This window comes from Micromys minutus, assembly GCF_963924665.1.
Source record: "Micromys minutus genome assembly, chromosome: 30".
Lineage (NCBI taxonomy): Eukaryota > Metazoa > Chordata > Mammalia > Rodentia > Muridae > Micromys > Micromys minutus.
In genome coordinates, this window is record NC_137965.1 from 29,343,990 (window position 1) to 29,360,752 (window position 16,763).

The 16,763-nt window shown below is 34.4% G+C and overlaps 1 pseudogene across 1 annotated transcript; it reads right to left on the reverse strand.

Moving 5' to 3' along the window:
* Nucleotides 1–698: 698 nt before the first annotated feature.
* On the reverse strand, nt 699–1,595 carry LOC308439952 (vomeronasal type-1 receptor 4-like; annotated as a pseudogene). Its single transcript has one exon. The product of its transcript is annotated as a vomeronasal type-1 receptor 4-like (transcript).
* Nucleotides 1,596–16,763: the final 15,168 nt, after the last annotated feature.

Genomic DNA, 16,763 nt, shown 5'->3' on the forward strand with positions numbered 1-16,763 from the left:
TCTGAATTCTATCACAGAACAAATGTATATAATACACATACATACAAAAAAGCACAATACTCAGATACATTAATAATGAATACTTAATATTAACAGTATCTACTTAGTTGTTTATTATAAATTATTTCTTGTCCATGTCTAATTATGGGATATAGGAATAGTCATATAATTATGAAAAACATTACAAACACATATCCCACATTGCAAATTTCGAATTTTTGTAAATAACCATCAGTACATGAGAGACACAACCTGAAGTAAATTCTGTGTAGTACTCAATGCTAGCAAACACTAAATGTGCCACCTTGTTACCAATCTCTTGGACATCCTCTACAACTGTTTATTTCTTCAGAGTTTTTTTTTTTTTTTTTTAACACCACATCCTTCACCCAAGTTAACAGTCTATATGGAAGCCAGTGTTGATTATTATTTGTCTATAAAAGAGATGAAAGAATCATAAAAAACCTATGTAAACCATCATAGTCATTACAACATTTATATACTTAAATTTTTAGTTTATCTAATATTAAGTAATTAAAAAATAAAACAATTAAGATTAACTCTCCAGAAATTATATGGAGATATATTACCTCCATGTGGATTTTATATGAATATTACATAATCAATTAAAATATAGTGTATACAGAGTATGTTTTAAAGAGATGCTACTCAAGAATACATATTGCCCTTGATATATCCTAAGTGTTGTAGAGTTTAAAAGGCCTAGTACAGTTTCTGGTGAGCAGAAATGGGCAGAGTACTGGGAACCATGAACTCATGGCTGCATTGACTTTGAGCAGCCATGTATCTGTTCCATCCTGGAAAGCAAAGCACATCATTAAGATAAGTGAAGTTCCATAAAAAACTACAAAACTGGTCACTAGAATAGGAATACTTTGTGTGGCTTTGGTCTCATGAAATGACTTAGTAGCCAAGGACTTGTGAACATGCTGGACCTTCTGCTTATGCTTGACCAAGATCAACAATATGGAGCAACTTGTCAACATCATGAGTCCCAAACATGTAAAATCACTGGCAGCCAATATGATCACATGCACTCTATAAGTGTGTGCAAGGAATGTACCACTAAACAGTACAATAATTGTCTAAATTCAGTAAGATTTCTTTTATTTCTCATATCAGTCACATTTAAGATTACTAAGCTATGTAGAAGCAGACACAGGGACCAGCACAAGAACAGAGAAGGAAAAAATGATTTTTGGAATTTTGGCTTTGAGCAGTGAAGACTTAGAATTTCTGGGCCTAATAGTGATGGCCTGAATGACACTCAACAGACATGTGAATCCAAGGGAATATCCTCCAGTTACTTTATGCAAATAAAAGAGAAGTTTACATGCAACTTCATCTAGAAAACATGTATGACCAAAAACAGTCATTATCTGAGGGATTCCTCTGCTGATAATAAGAATGATGTTGGCCCAGGTAAGGTGTTTGATAATTAGGTCTATAGTCCTTGTCTTGAATCAAGAGAAGTCTGCAATGATAAAGCAACAAACCAAGGCAGAATTTCCCAACATTCCCAGCACAGTCTTTGATAAGAAAAATATCCCCATGGTCATGTCTCTCAAAGCCATTCTCTCATGTTATGGGGAATGTCACTCTGTATTACATCCTAGCACTTCACAATGGACAGTAAGTATTAATATCTTCATTGTACATAAACTATGTGCTTTTAAATTCCCAAATAAAATATTTTATATTAGAATTTATATCTATTCTGATGTAAAAATAAAGTACTTCTAGAAGATTTTTTTTACAATGTATATGTGTTTGTGTCTTTATGTGAAAATATTAACTTCAGTGCCTGTGCTTTTGTAGCCAGAACTGTTAGAGTCAATGGTGACCTACCAGATGTGTGTGGTTTAGTCTAAAATATTATCCTCTGTAAGATCAATGTGCCCCTTAATCCAGAAAATAATTCTCTAAAGTCCTCAAGATATATTTTTGACCAAAAACCATTTCTCACTCTCAATGCTTTCCCAATTGTTTGCACAGAATTTGCTAGCAGCATTACAGTTAAAGTAAAGTCAAAGTAAACAATATTCTTGCTTGGTGTCAGCACTTTCCCCAAGGCTCTAGAAATGAAGTGTGATTTCTAGCTCAAAACAGTCCTGTGAGGGGTTTTCTAAAGGTGTAACAAAGTGTTAGTATGGATTTAGGAACCAAAAGGTTTCCCACATTCTATTACTGTCAATGAGCAATGTATTGTAACACAATCCACCATAAAAAGAAAATTATTTCTACCAGCTTATATAAGAGAGCATTGGTTTTTGTCTTTGATACTCCTTACATGGATGTTAAATGAATGTTATTTACTTTGTTTTTCTGAGTTTATTTGTCATATTTCAGTATGTTGTTACATATGGTATTAATTTTCAAAATATGCTATTTTATTATATCACATTTAATTTGTAAAATATCTAAATGTACCAATGCTAATCACATGTATAACTCATCAATTTAATACAAATATATTTTTTAATTTAAAATGCTCATTCAATACTGAAATAACAGCCATGACATCTTTATGCATTTATTAAGTTAGTTCAAAATTAACACTAACTTTTTATTTACAATTCTATCTTAGTTGTCTAAACATAATGCAAATGGAAATTCTTAAGTGTCTACATGCACAATGGAAGCTACTTTTCTGTGAGACAGAGAACATAAGTGATATATAAATACATTGGTCCAAAGAAGAAGGTGCTGATCAAAGGCATTTCTGCAAGGTTGAAATCACAGCAGCACAGACATGAATATTCAGCCCTGCCCAAGTAATGCTGAAATTGGCAAGGCAAAGTAATCTCATTAGAAGCAATTGAAATTTGAATACCAAATATTTGAATTTTACTTTATGTTCATTTATGCTCATAAATAAATAGGAAATTTTTAATAATGCTCTTAGTTTTTATGGAAGAAAAAATAGCCTCCTGCCACTTTGCCACTTAGCACTAGTGTATATAAAACAAACTATGAACTGCTGAGGTAACTGAGAACGTGGCATCCTGAATGAAACAAAGGTATATCAGATTTATGTTAAGCTCTTTTGATGACTGAGGCCATGCCAGGCATTACATCTCACTGAGTTCGACAGGGAAAGTGTGCGTTTTGTGTGTGTGTGTGTGTGTGTGTGTGTGTGTGTGTGTTTCTGTGTCCCTTTAAATGTGGTGACAAATATTTTAGAGAAAAAGACTCCACTTGGTACTAGGAATCCTATGGCAATTTCCTTTACTAACAAATATAGGAAAAAATGTCAAGACACAGAAGCCTCTTTCACCAGGGTCTCTTTACCTAGAAAGTGTGCAGGATTGAGACATTCAATTTCTCCAATACCATTCAGAAGGACCAGCATTGTGTCCCTAGAAAACAGAAAAAAAAAATGCTCAGAGTTCTGTGTTCCAACAGCTGCCTGCAAACTGTCCTGTATTCTGCAGGTCTGAAGAAAGGTGTTAAGACTCAACATGGCAGATGCTGATTATGGCACTACTGGTCATTAAGCCAGATACCTCATCTTCTTGTAGATCCTCTAATGGGTTGAAGTGTTGATATACTGAGAATTCATCTCCTCTGAAGTGAAGATGATGCCATAAGTAGTATCTGTGACACTTTCCTAATGAGGGAATTGACATAATCTTTTTCTCAATTACAAACATCAGGAAATTTTCAATTGTTACTGCACAGGGATATGCTGAATAATCAATCTGACTTCTGCCATCCTGTGGTGTTAGAAACAAAGGGAATACAAGAAGCTAGAATAGAGAAATCAATTCTATGTAAGAGTAAGAGATGTTGATATTGGGAGTTATGGTTAAAATTTTAAAACTCTTCAAGCCAGTGACTCCAAATATCACTAAATATACAAACAGAAATAATCAGACCACATGCTTGCACATGCACTACCAAAAAAAGCCATTTTGTTTTGTTGCTATATTTTTCCAGAATGTAAAACTCCAGTTGTAGAAATTTGTTATGAGTGATAAACATAGAGTAATTAATGGCACTTTCCATATTTTTTGTCAAAATAGAGGGAATGTGTTATTCTAATTTGGGAACATAGGAATTTTAGTATGCAATATGAAAATAAGATATCCACATAACTTGATTTGTGTTATGTCTACTTTAACTGATAACTTAAATCACACACAGCAAATATTAGCTGTGTGTCTAACTTCTGCCTGTAAGTTACCTGACCATAGACAATTGTGTCTGAGTCACTATAGAATGGACTGTTCCTCCCTGCTACTCTTTCTGTTTCTCTTGCGTTCTTGCTCCTGCTCTTACTTTTTGCCTGTTCATTCCTCTCTCCCATTCACTTCCATCAATCTCTCCATTTATTCATGGCCAAACTCTACTCCACTATTCTGTCTGTATTTTTCTCTGTTCCTTTTTATGTCCCTACTACTTTTTAACTCCATTCCCCATACCCTCAATAAACTCAAAATTAAGGGATGACTCAGGTTTACTTTCTGAAGCACCTTTTACCCCACATCAGGCTACACCTGCACCAAAAAATATGCCCTCTCTATTGTTTTGTGAACACAATAATGACTGGGGCATTGAAGTCTCCCATTATTATTATTGGTGGTGCAATGGATAACTTGAGCTTCAGTAAAGTTTCCTTTATAAATGTGAGTGCCCTTAAATTAGAAGCATAGATATTCAGAATTAATAATTTATCTTGGCTGATTTTCTGTTGATATGTATGAAGTGTCCCTCCTTAACTTTTCTGATATCTTCTGGTTGAATGTCAATTTTATTTATTATTAGAATGGCAATTCCAGTCTTTTTCTTGAAAACATTTTCCGGGAAAATTGTTTGCCTGCCTCTTACTCTGTAATAGTGTCTGTCTTTTTCATAGAGGTGTGTTTCATGCATGAAGCAAATTTCTGGGTCTTTTTACATATTAAGTATGTTACTGTATGTCTCTCTTTTGGGGGAAAATTGAATACAGGATTTAAAAAATATATATTGGGAAACTTTGATTCTTGTTTTCTGTATTTGTTATATTAGATGTAGAAGTATGTTTGGTTGGCTATCTTCTTTAGTTTTTGTTGCAAGTAGACTATTTTATGGCTTTTACTAGGGTGGAGTTTCTCTCTATGTGTTAGAGATTTTCATTGATTATCTGCTGTGGAGATGAGTTTGTGGAAATATATTGTTTGAATTTAACTATATCATCACATATATATATATATATATTACAATCATCTATGTAAATTGAGAGTTTGACTGCATATGTCCTTGGCTGTAATATGTATTCTCTTAGAGTCTAAATGACATTTGTTCAGGATTTACTAGCTTTAACTGTCTCTGTTAAAAAGTCTAATTTTATCAGTCTGCATTTTTATGGTAATTTATATTTTACACTTATTCTTTTCATTATTCTTTCCTTGTTTTGTCTACTAGTGTCAAACATTCTGGCATTTTATATTATTTACTATTTTTTAAAAGACTGCATTTCTCTTTTCTATAGTCAAAGTCGGTATTTGCTTAATATCATCTTCCTCACTTCTCTCTCTTTTTTTACATCCTTTAGACCCTTTGTTCTCTCCCCATCCCCTGGCTTATGCTTAGCTATCTTTTTTTTTCTCTTTCAACTTTATTATTTTTTTTAAAACAGACATGTACAGATTTCTAAAGACTTTTTTGGCATAACACTATATGAATATATTTTTGTTGGTACTTAATTCTTTTAGAAGTTTTAATTTTGCATGAAAATCTACTAGTTACCATAAACATAAAGAACATGTAGAAAAGAATATAACATAGAAACCATCAAAGTTTTCTTGGTGTGTTTATAGATTAAACATAATGATTTTTGAATACCAAAAATTGTCACAAGGCTCTATTTTTAGCTTATGGATTATTAATGATTTAAGGTCAAGGAGTACCATACTCTAAGAGGGTGCTATACACTTATATTTTTTCCTCAGAAGGACTAAAGCTTTCACTTTTGGACTTTGATTTTTTTTCTGGGATATTCAGAGCTTTTGGGGCTAATATCCAATTGTCAGTGACTGCATATTATGTTTGCACTTTTGTGACTGGGTTACCTCACTCAGGAAAATATTCTCTAGAGTCATCAATTTTTCTAGGAATTTCATAAGGTCATTGTTTCTAATAGCTGAGGAGTATTCCATTGTGTAAATATACCAGAATTTTTGTATCCATTTATCTACTGAAGGACATCTGGGTTATTTCCAGCTTTTGGCTGTAATAAATAGAACTGCTATGAACATTGTGGTGCATGAGATCTTATTGTATGTTAGAGTATCTGTGTGTATATGCCCAAAACTGAAAAAACTGGGGCTTCAAGAAGGAATAACTATGTCCAATTTTCTGAGGTACTGCCAGAATGATTTCCAGAATGTTTGTACCAGGTTACAGCTCCAACAAGAGTGGAGGAGTGTTACTCTTTCTCTGCATCTTGGCCAGCATCTGCTGTCATCTGAGTTTTTGCTCTTAGCCATTCTGACTGGTGTGAGGTGAAATATCAGGGTTGTTTTGAATTGAATTTTTCTATGACTACAGATGTAAAACACTTCCATTGATGCTTCTCAACCTATCTATCTTTCTCAATTGAGATTTTTTGTTTAGCTCTGTGCCCCATTCTAATAGGATTGTTTGATACCTAGCATCTAACTTTTTGAGTTATCTGTATATATTTAATATAAGACATTTATCAGCTGTGAGGATAGTAAAGCTACTTTCCCAATCTGTTGGCTACCATTTTGTTTTATTGACAGTGTCCTTAGCCTTACAGGAACTTTTCTGTTTTATTAAGTCGCATTTTTTGATCCCTATACATAGAGCAAGAGGCATTAGGGTTAGTATCCATTAGGAATTAAAAAAGGTTCTAAATTCTTTCTTCTGTATGCTGAGTGCCAGTTGAGCCAACACCTTTTGTTGAAGAGGATGTCCTTTTTCCATTGAATGTTTTCAGCTCCTTTGTCAAAAATCAAGTTACCATATGTGTGAGGGTCCATTTCTGGATCATCTATTCTGTTCCATTGATCAACCTGCTTATCTCTGTACCAGTCCCATTCAGTTTTTAACAGATATGCCTTGTAATATAACTTGAGGTCAGGGATGGTGATTTTCATAGATGTTTTCTTGTTGTTGATGATGGATTTTTATATTGTAGGTTTTTCGTTATTCCAGATGAATTTGCAAATTGCTTTTTGCAACTCTATGAAAAATTGAGTTGGAGTATGATGGGAATTGGATTGAACCTGTAGATTGCTTTTGGTACATTGGACAATTTTACAGTGCTGATTGTTCCAATCCATGAGCATGCCAGATGTTTATATCTTCTGAGATCTTTTTCAATTTTCTTCTTCAGAGATTTGAAGTTCTATACCACAAAAGAGACTCAGATGGAACACTACCCAACTCATTTTCCAAAGCCACAATAACCCTTATTTCTAAACCACACAAAGACAATACCAGGAAAGAGAACTTGAGACCAATTTCCCTTATGTTCATTGATGCCAAAATCCTCAACAATATCCTTGAAAACCAAATCCAAGAACATATCAGAAAGATCATTCACCATAATCTAGTATGTTTCATCCCTGGGATGCAGGAATTGTTCATTATACAGAAATTTATTAACATAATCTACCATATAAACATAATCAAAGAAAAAAATCACATAATCATCTCACTAGTTGCTGAGAAAGGAATTTAAAAAAATTCAATACCCACTCATTTTAAAAGTCTTAAAGATGAATGATCGTTTTGTTGTGTTCTTGGATTCCGATTGAAAGGATTTTGTTGAGTATTTTTGCATCAATGTTCATAAGTGAGATTGGTCTGAAGTTCTCTTTCTTGGAGAGTCTTTGTGTGGTTTAGGTATGAGGGTTATTGTGGCCTCAAAAAATGAGTGAGGTAATATTCAATCTGATTCTATCTTTTGGATTAGTTTGGAGAGTTTTGGTGTTATATCCCCAATAAATGTCTGACAAAATTCTGCACTGAACCCATCTGGACCTGGGCTTTTTTTGGTTGGGAGCCTTTTGATGACTTCTTCTATTTCTTTAGGTGTTATAGGGTTATTTAGATGGTTTACTTGGTCCTGGTTTAACTTTGAGATCTTGTATCTGTCTAGGAATTCATGCATTTCCTCCAGATTTTCCAATTTTGTGGAGTATAAGTTTTTGTAGTAGGATCTGATGATTTCTTGAATTTCCTCAGTTTCAGTTGTTATGTCACCACTTTCCTTTCTGATTTTATTAATTTGGATACTCTCTCTTTGCCCTCTAGTTAGTCTGGCTAGGGGTTTATCAATCTTGTTGATTTTCTCAAAGAACCAACTCTTTCTTTTGTTGATGTTTTCAATGGTTCTTTTTATTTCTATTTGGTCTATTTCTGCCCTAATTTTGATTATTTCTTGCCTTCTACGCTTTTTGGGTATATCTGCTTCCTTTAGTTCTAGGGCTTTTAGCTGTGCTGTCAGGTTGCTGATGTAAGGTCTCTCCAGTTCATCCCTGGGATGTGGGGATGGTTTAACATAAGAAAATCCATCAAAGGAATCCACCATATAAACAAACTCAAAGAACAAAATCACATGGTCATCTCACTAGATGCTGAGAAAGCATTTGACAAAATACAACACACCTTCATGTTAAAAGTCCTGGAAAGAACAGGAATCCAATGTCCATACTTAAACATAATAAGAGCAATATACAGCAAACCACGAGCCAACATCAAACTTAATGGCAGGAAACTTGAAGCAATCCCACTAAAATCAGGGACTTGACAAGGCTGCCCACTCTCCTCCTACCTATTCAACATAGTACTGGAAGTCCTGACTAGAGCAAATAGACAGCAAAAGGAGATCAAGGGAATACAAATTGAAAAGGAAGAGATAAAAACATCACTCTTTGCTGATGACATGATAGTGTACTTGAGTGACTCCAAAAATTCCACCAGAGAACTCCTACAGCTGATAAACAAGTTCAGCAAAGTAGCTGGATACAAAATTAACTCAAACAAATCTATAGCCTTTCTATACTCAAAGGACAAACATGTGGAGAAAAAAATTTGGGAAAAGGTTCCCTTCACAATCAACACAAAAACTATGAAATACCTTGGTGTGACTCTAACTAAGCAAGTGAGGGACATATACGACAAGAACTTCAAGCCTCTAAAGAAAGAAATTGAAGAGGATCTCAGAAAATGGTAAGATCTCTTATGCTCATGGATTGGAAAGATCAACATCTTAAAAATGGCCATCCTACCAAAAGCAATCTACATATTCAATGCAATCCCCATCAAAATTTCAACCCAGTTCTTCATGGAATTGGAAAAATCAATGTGCAATTTTATATGGAATAACAAAAGACCTAGAATAGCGAAATCTATCCTCAACAACAAAAAAACATCTGCAGGAATTACTATCCCTGACCTCAAGCTATATTACAAGGCAATTGTGCTGAAAACTGCATGGTACTGGTACAGAAATAGGCATGTGGATCAATGGAATAGAATAGAAGATCCAGAAATGAGCCATCATGTATATGGTCACCTGATTTTTGACAAAGGAGCAGTAAACATTCAATGGAAAAAGGACAGCCTATTCAACAAATGGTGCTGGTCCAACTGGCACTCAGCATGCAAAAGAATGAAAATAGACCCTTTCTTATCTCCTTGTACAAAGCTCAAGTGTAAGTGGATCAAAGATCTCCACATTTAACCAGATACACTGAAACTATTAGATGAGAAACTAGGGAAAAACTTAGAACACAATGGCACAGGAGAAAATTTCCTGAAAAAAAAAAAAAAACACCAATGGCTCAAGCTCTAAGGTCAAAGATTAACAAATGGGACTTAATGAGATTGCAAAGTTTCTGGAAGGCTAAGGACATCATCAAGAAAACAAAAAGGCAACCAACAGAATGGGAAAAGATCTTTACCAACACCACATCAGATAGAGGCCTAATATCCAAGGTATACAAGGAACTCAAAAAGCTAGACACCTGAGAATCAAATAACCCTATTTAAAAATGGGGTACAGAGCTAAACAAAACGTTTTCAGTTGAGGAACACCAAATGGCCGAGAAACATCTGAGGAAGTGCTGGACATCCTTAGCCATCGTGGAAATGCAAATCAAAACAACCCTGAGATTCCACTTCACACCAGTCAGATTGGCCAAGATCCAAAACTCAGATGACAGCAGATGCTGGCAAGGCTGCGGAGAAAGAGGAACACTTCTCCACTGTTGATGGGGTTGCAAGCTAATACAACCACTCTGGAAATCTGTCTGGCGATACCTCAGAAAATTGGATATAGTACTACCTGAATACCCAGCTCTTCCACTTCTGGGCATATACCCCAGAGACACTTTAATACACAACAAAGATATATGCACCACAATGTTCATAGTGGCTCTATTTATAATAGCCAGAAGCTGGAAGGAACCCAGATGTCCTTCAGAAGATGAATGGATACAAAAATTGTGGTACATATACACAATGGAACACTACTCAGCCACCAGAAACAATGACTTAACCAAATTCTTAAGAAAATGGCTGCATCTAGAGAAGATCATCCTGAGTGAGATAACCCAGTCGCAAAAGAACAGACATAATATGCAGTCACTGATAGTGGGATGCTAACCCCAAAGGCTTGCACTCCCCCAGAAACAACTCACAGACTGTATGAAGTCCAAGAAAGAAAGAAAACAAAAAATATACATATATTTACAAAACAAGAAGACTTTGACTATTTCCATGTTGCGGTTTGTTTTTCATGTACTTTACGCTTATTGTAACTATTAGGTTTTAAATGCATACTGTCAAGCCCTTGAAAAAAATCAAGTACTGACTAAAAAAATATATTCACATGGTTTTATGTAAAAATTATTTCAATGTCTGAAAAAACAGTACTGACAAAAATGTATAATTTTAAGCAAAAATGTTTAAAATTTGTACATTTATCTTTGTTTTGTAAAATAAAGTCGTTAAAAAAAAGAAGTATCAACATAGTAATAATGGCCATTTTGCCTAACGCAATCTACAGGTTCAATGCAATCCCCATCAACATTCCAACTTAATTCTTTATAGAGTTATACAGAGCAATTTGCAAATTCCTTTAGAATTATAAAAATTCAGGACTGAAATAACAACTCTCAAAGGAAAAAAAAAAAAAAAAAAAAAAAAAAAAAAAAAAAAACCTTTCAGGGAATAAAACATCACTGACCAAATTCTGTATTATGGAACAATTCTAATGCAACATGTATGTAAAAAGTACTGACAGACATTTAGATCAAAGGAATAAAATTGAAAAAACAAAAAAATTCAACATCATGGTTATTTGATCTTTGATAAAAAGCTAAAAACATTCAATCAAAAAAGGACAGCTTATTCAACAAATGATGCTGGTTCAAATGGCAGTCAACATGCAGAAATATGGAAATCAACACTTTTTTTATCTTTTTGCACAATACTGAAGGCCACATGGAGCTTAAAATACATAAGCACAGGGGCAAATTTCCTCAACAGAACACCAGTAGGTTATGCTCTAAGATGAAGTGTTGACAAAAGGAACCACATAAAATTGCAAAGTATCTGTTAGGATAAGGACACTGTCAAATAGAGAAAAGAGAAGCCAACAGATTGGAAAAAGTTCTTTACCAGTTTTATATCTGATAGAGGGCTAGTATCCAATATATACAAAGAACATAAGAGAAACAAATAATCTTATTAAAAATGAGATAAAGAGCTAATCAAACAATTCTCACATGAGAAATATCGAATGGTTAAGAAACATATAAATAAATGCTCAACCTTCATAGTCATCAAGAAAATACAAATCAAAATCTCCTTAGAGTCCACCACACACCAGTTAGAAGGGCTAAGATGATAAACTAAATTGAGAAAAGATACTGGCAAGGATGTGTTGAAAAAGGAACACTCTTCCACTGTTGGTGGAGTACTAAGTTGGTACAAACTCTCTGAAAATAATTCTTGTGGTTCATCAGAAAACTGAACAGAGTATTACCAGCGAATCCACTCCAAGGCATTTACCACAAAATTGCACCAACATATAACAAGAACATTTTGGTTAATGTGACTCTATGATAAAGGACCTCTCTAAGTTTCTATCCAAAATTGTTAGTGAAGGTAATTTCTAGCAAGTATTTATAAATTACAACCATATTTATATCCATGTATTTTTCTAGTTGTTAGTAGGTATGAGTGTGTGTATGTGTGTGTCTGTGTGTGTGTGTGTGTGTGTGTGTGTGTGAGAGAGAGAGAGAGAGAGAGAGAGAGAGAGAGAGAGAGAGAGACAGCGAGCGAGAGCAAGAGAGAGAGAGAGAGAGAGAGAGAGAGAGAGAGAGAGAGAGAGAGAGAGAGAGAGATGAAAAGATTAAGAAGTAAAAATCAAAAAAAAGAAAAAAAGAAATTGAAATATAAAAAAAAGAAGTAAAACTCAGAAAGTGTATGTTTGTGTGGAGTAGAAAGTACAGTTAATATATTCCATGAATGTTTCCTATAATTATGTCTACTACTCCAAGAATAACACAGAATGACAAATTGTCTTTACAACTGTTAGAGCAGATGCTGGCATGACTTTACATCCTCTGACATCACAAAACATAATAAAGTATTTAGTAAGGTTTCCCAACCATATTTAGCATACTTTAAGTTTCCTTTGGTACACATTTTAGTCATGTCAATACACTTAAATATGTATAAATTTATTTTTAATACCATTGTCCGATACCAGGAAAATAATTTGATGGGAAATTTATGTTTGCATATTTTCAGGTCTCATGTAATTTGGGTTCTACACCCATGGCTAGTGGTAATTAAGAAAAAAAAAGAAAGGAAATTCTCAGTATAAATGTGTCTCCTTAGGTAAACACAAAACAAGATGATAATATTTGCCTTTGTCAATAGCAAGGTCATGCATTTCACTATCTTCATAACAACCTTATTCATTAAAGACAGAAACTGCAAGATACAAAGATGCTCCTTAATGGAAGAACGGTTACAGAAAATGTTAATTAGAATACTATTCAGGTATTAAAAGCAAGAACATTATGCATTTTTCAACAAAATGGATGGAACTAAAAAATACCTTGAATCAGATAACCAATCCCTGGAAAGACATGCTCACTGTACTCACAGATATGTAGATATTGGCCAAAAAGTTTTGAATACCCATGACATAACAAAAAGAATATTTAAAAAATGCTGCATGGAACAAGGATTAAATAAAGCTTAAAAAGGGTAACAAAATAGTTATGGGTGGCAAATAGATATCAAGGGACCTGGTTGTGAAAATGGCAGAGAATTATATACTAGGATAGAATAAAGTCTGGGAAAGGACAGAAGGGAATGTCAGAGAGCCAGATACTTGAAGGGAAATCCAAAGATGTCTAAGATTGGATGTGAGGGATATTTCTAAAAGTTTCTAGAGACCTGGGTTGAAGGAGTTTCCCAGGACTAAATGTGGGTGTCTTTAGCTCAAATGGCTGTTCCAATTTGGGGAGCCAACAATCCCTATCACAATTATTGATGCTATATTATGCTTGATGACAAGAGCCTATTATATCTTTTCTGAGAGTGTCTATATAGCTGTTACTGAGACAGATGGTGATAAATATAGCTAAACCCTGGAAAACGTTGGGGACCTCATTTGTACAAGAGAAAGGATTGAAAAAGTTGAAGACAATGGCCACCTTCAGAACAACCAAATGTTAAATATTCTGAAACCCTGAAACCTTACACAGATTCAGACACCAATCAAAGATCATACATGAGATGTTTCCAGGATCCTGGCACAGATGTAGCAGAGGACTGCCTTGTCAGGCTTCTGTGGAAGAGGATGCAGCTAATCCTAAAAATATATCTTGATAAGCCAGAGTGGGTTGATGTTGTGAATGTCAAACTCTTATAGACAATAGGAAGGTGTGGTGAAGATAGAACTCTGCCTGTGGAGTCTTGGGAAAGGCAGCATTTGTTGTATAAATAAAAAGTAATTAGCAAGTGTCCAAAAACAAATAAATGAGTAATAGTATTTTTTCTACACTGTTGACAAAACATCAGAATAAAAAACTTGATGAGGAATTTATTTGCCTCATGTTCTTTATATGGAGTCCGGTTATACATTTGGCAGTTCTTCATGTCTCATGCAAGTTGGGTTCTACATCTATGGCTAGAGGTGGTGAGGAAGTAAAAGGTGTGCATTCATTGATTTTTATTGGTTATTTGCTCTGATCCTGTTTCCAAATTAGTTATGACCTTATAATATTCTTTAGGTACAACACATGGTATGGTGTTAGATTTGTTCACTACAGGTTTTGATAGCTGAAGAGTCTCAGGTTTAAACATTAGAATGAAGAGTAATTACTTGGTAGACTCTCAACACAATAATCTGTCATTCAAAAATCTCACACTCAGTCTCCTATGAAAAAAGTGCCATTATCTATGTATGGGGAACAAATGGCTTTGCATTCACTAGTTTACGTTGGGAAATATTTTTTGACATGTTAACAGGTTATTCCCACTTTAAAATATATTTCTGTCTAGACTTTCCATCAGGTTTAAAATGGCTGTGTAAAGGACTATTCCTGGTTTAAGCAGAATCATATGCTTGGTGCTAAAATACTAGCTATCTACTCAGAAAAGTTGGGGTCATAGAGTATACATGAGAATTTTCAATTGTCATTACTAAACCAGCATAATTCCTACCTACTCTCTAAATAAATTTCTTATTATACAGCTAATTATAGGTGGACACCAGCCCATTTCACATGTAAAAAGTGGTTTTCAATAGATGAAAATCATTAAAGTGTACTGCAGCATACCAAATTGACAAAAACAAGAGACCACAGTTTTCCTAGCCCTACTTGATACATGATCAACACAATAGTTACATAAAGGCTCAGAAATAAAATTGTAACATAAGTTGGAATGCTTGCAATGTCCAGAGAAACAACAAGATTGCTATAAGAATAAACCACCTGGAACTGTCATAGAGGCAACACACATGAATTCTCAACATTGCAGCTTCCTAAGGAATACCTGAGCAAGGATGCTCCTGAAAAATATGGTACCATTAATAGATTAAATGCAATGTGGCCAAAAACATAGAAAATTAGAGACAACAGAGGAATGCTGACATTGGGATACATAATGATGCAGAGGAGAGAACTCCTCTTTAGTCATGTACTGCATACTTGTTAGCACTCAGGTCTTAGGTGTATTTACATGTGTTTGTCAGTAGTTTAAGATCTAGAACCAGTGACCTCCATCAAGAGTCAGGACCTGCACAGTGACTGCAGAGCTCCCAGAACAGCCTCACAAGTCCTCTCCCAACTGAGCCAACAAAAACAGAACAGAATCACTGCCCTCAGAACTCACTGCCTGCCTACAAAGATCCAATAATCCTGGAGCAATTTCCTTCCTAAGTCCTTGTGCACTCAGACTCACAGGAGAGACAATCTCAAGACAGAGAGAATGAGATAACCTATAATTACAGATTAAAAGAGGGCAAGAAGAAAATGGAAGAACCTAAGCAATGGAAACAAAGACAACCTGGCATCATCAGAACCCAGTTCATGGAACTCAAAAAAGAGAAGATTGCACATCACACCAGAAAAACAATATTTTGACTAACATCATATTTTAGGATGATTATGGAGATCTTTGAAGAGCACATGAATAATTTCGTTAAACAAGTGAGGGAGTATCAGGAGGGCACACATAAACAAATAAAAATCATTAAAGAAGAAACACAAACATCATTCAAAGAACTACAGTAAAGCACAACAGGTGAAGGAATTGAAAATGAATGTAGAAATAATAAAAAAAAATCACAAAAAGAGAAAATCTTTGAGATAGAAAACATATAAAGATAAATCAGGAGTCATATATGAAACCATTATCAACAGATTAATAGAGATAAAAGAGAGAATCTCAGGGGCAGAAGACAACAATATAAAATGTTGACAAAGCAGTCAGAGAGAATGCACAAATCAAAAAGCTTCTAACCCAAAACACCCAAGATGTCCCAGACACAATGACAAGACCGAACCTAAGAATAATAGGTGTAGAAAAAAAAAATTCCAAACTAAAAGGCACATAAAACAAAACTTTAATAACTTTAAAATTAAGATGTTCATGAACATAAGAAGCCTAAAGAAGTCCATATACATTGGACCCCAAAAGAAATTCCTCTTGAAACATAATAGTTATATCACCAAATGTTCAAGAAAAGAAAAAAGAAAGAAAGAAGAAGAAAAATTACTAAAAGTAGTAAGGGAAAAAGCACAAATAACATAGAAAAGCAGAACAAAAAGAATTACACAAGAATTTGCAACAGAGTTTATAATAGCTGGGAGATTCTTGACAGACTTCATATAGATCCTAGGAAAGCACAAATACCAACCAAGGTTAATATATTCAACAAAAAACTCAATTCCCATAGATGGACAAACCATGATATTAAAGGATAAGACTGAATTTGCACATTATCTGTCTACAAATCGAACCCTACAAAGGATAATTGATGGAAAAAAATCTAACAAAAAGAGAGAAAGTACACCCCTATAAAAGCAAAAAAAAAAAAATAGTGCATGAAAACAAGAATATCCCAATGAATGTGCTAAAGAAAAAAACTGAAGGATCAGAAAGGGTTTTCATCAGATGGTAAGAACAACATTATCAACCAACCAAACTCTCCAAAAATCCCATGGTCTAAAACACCAGCCATTGAGCACACATTGAGA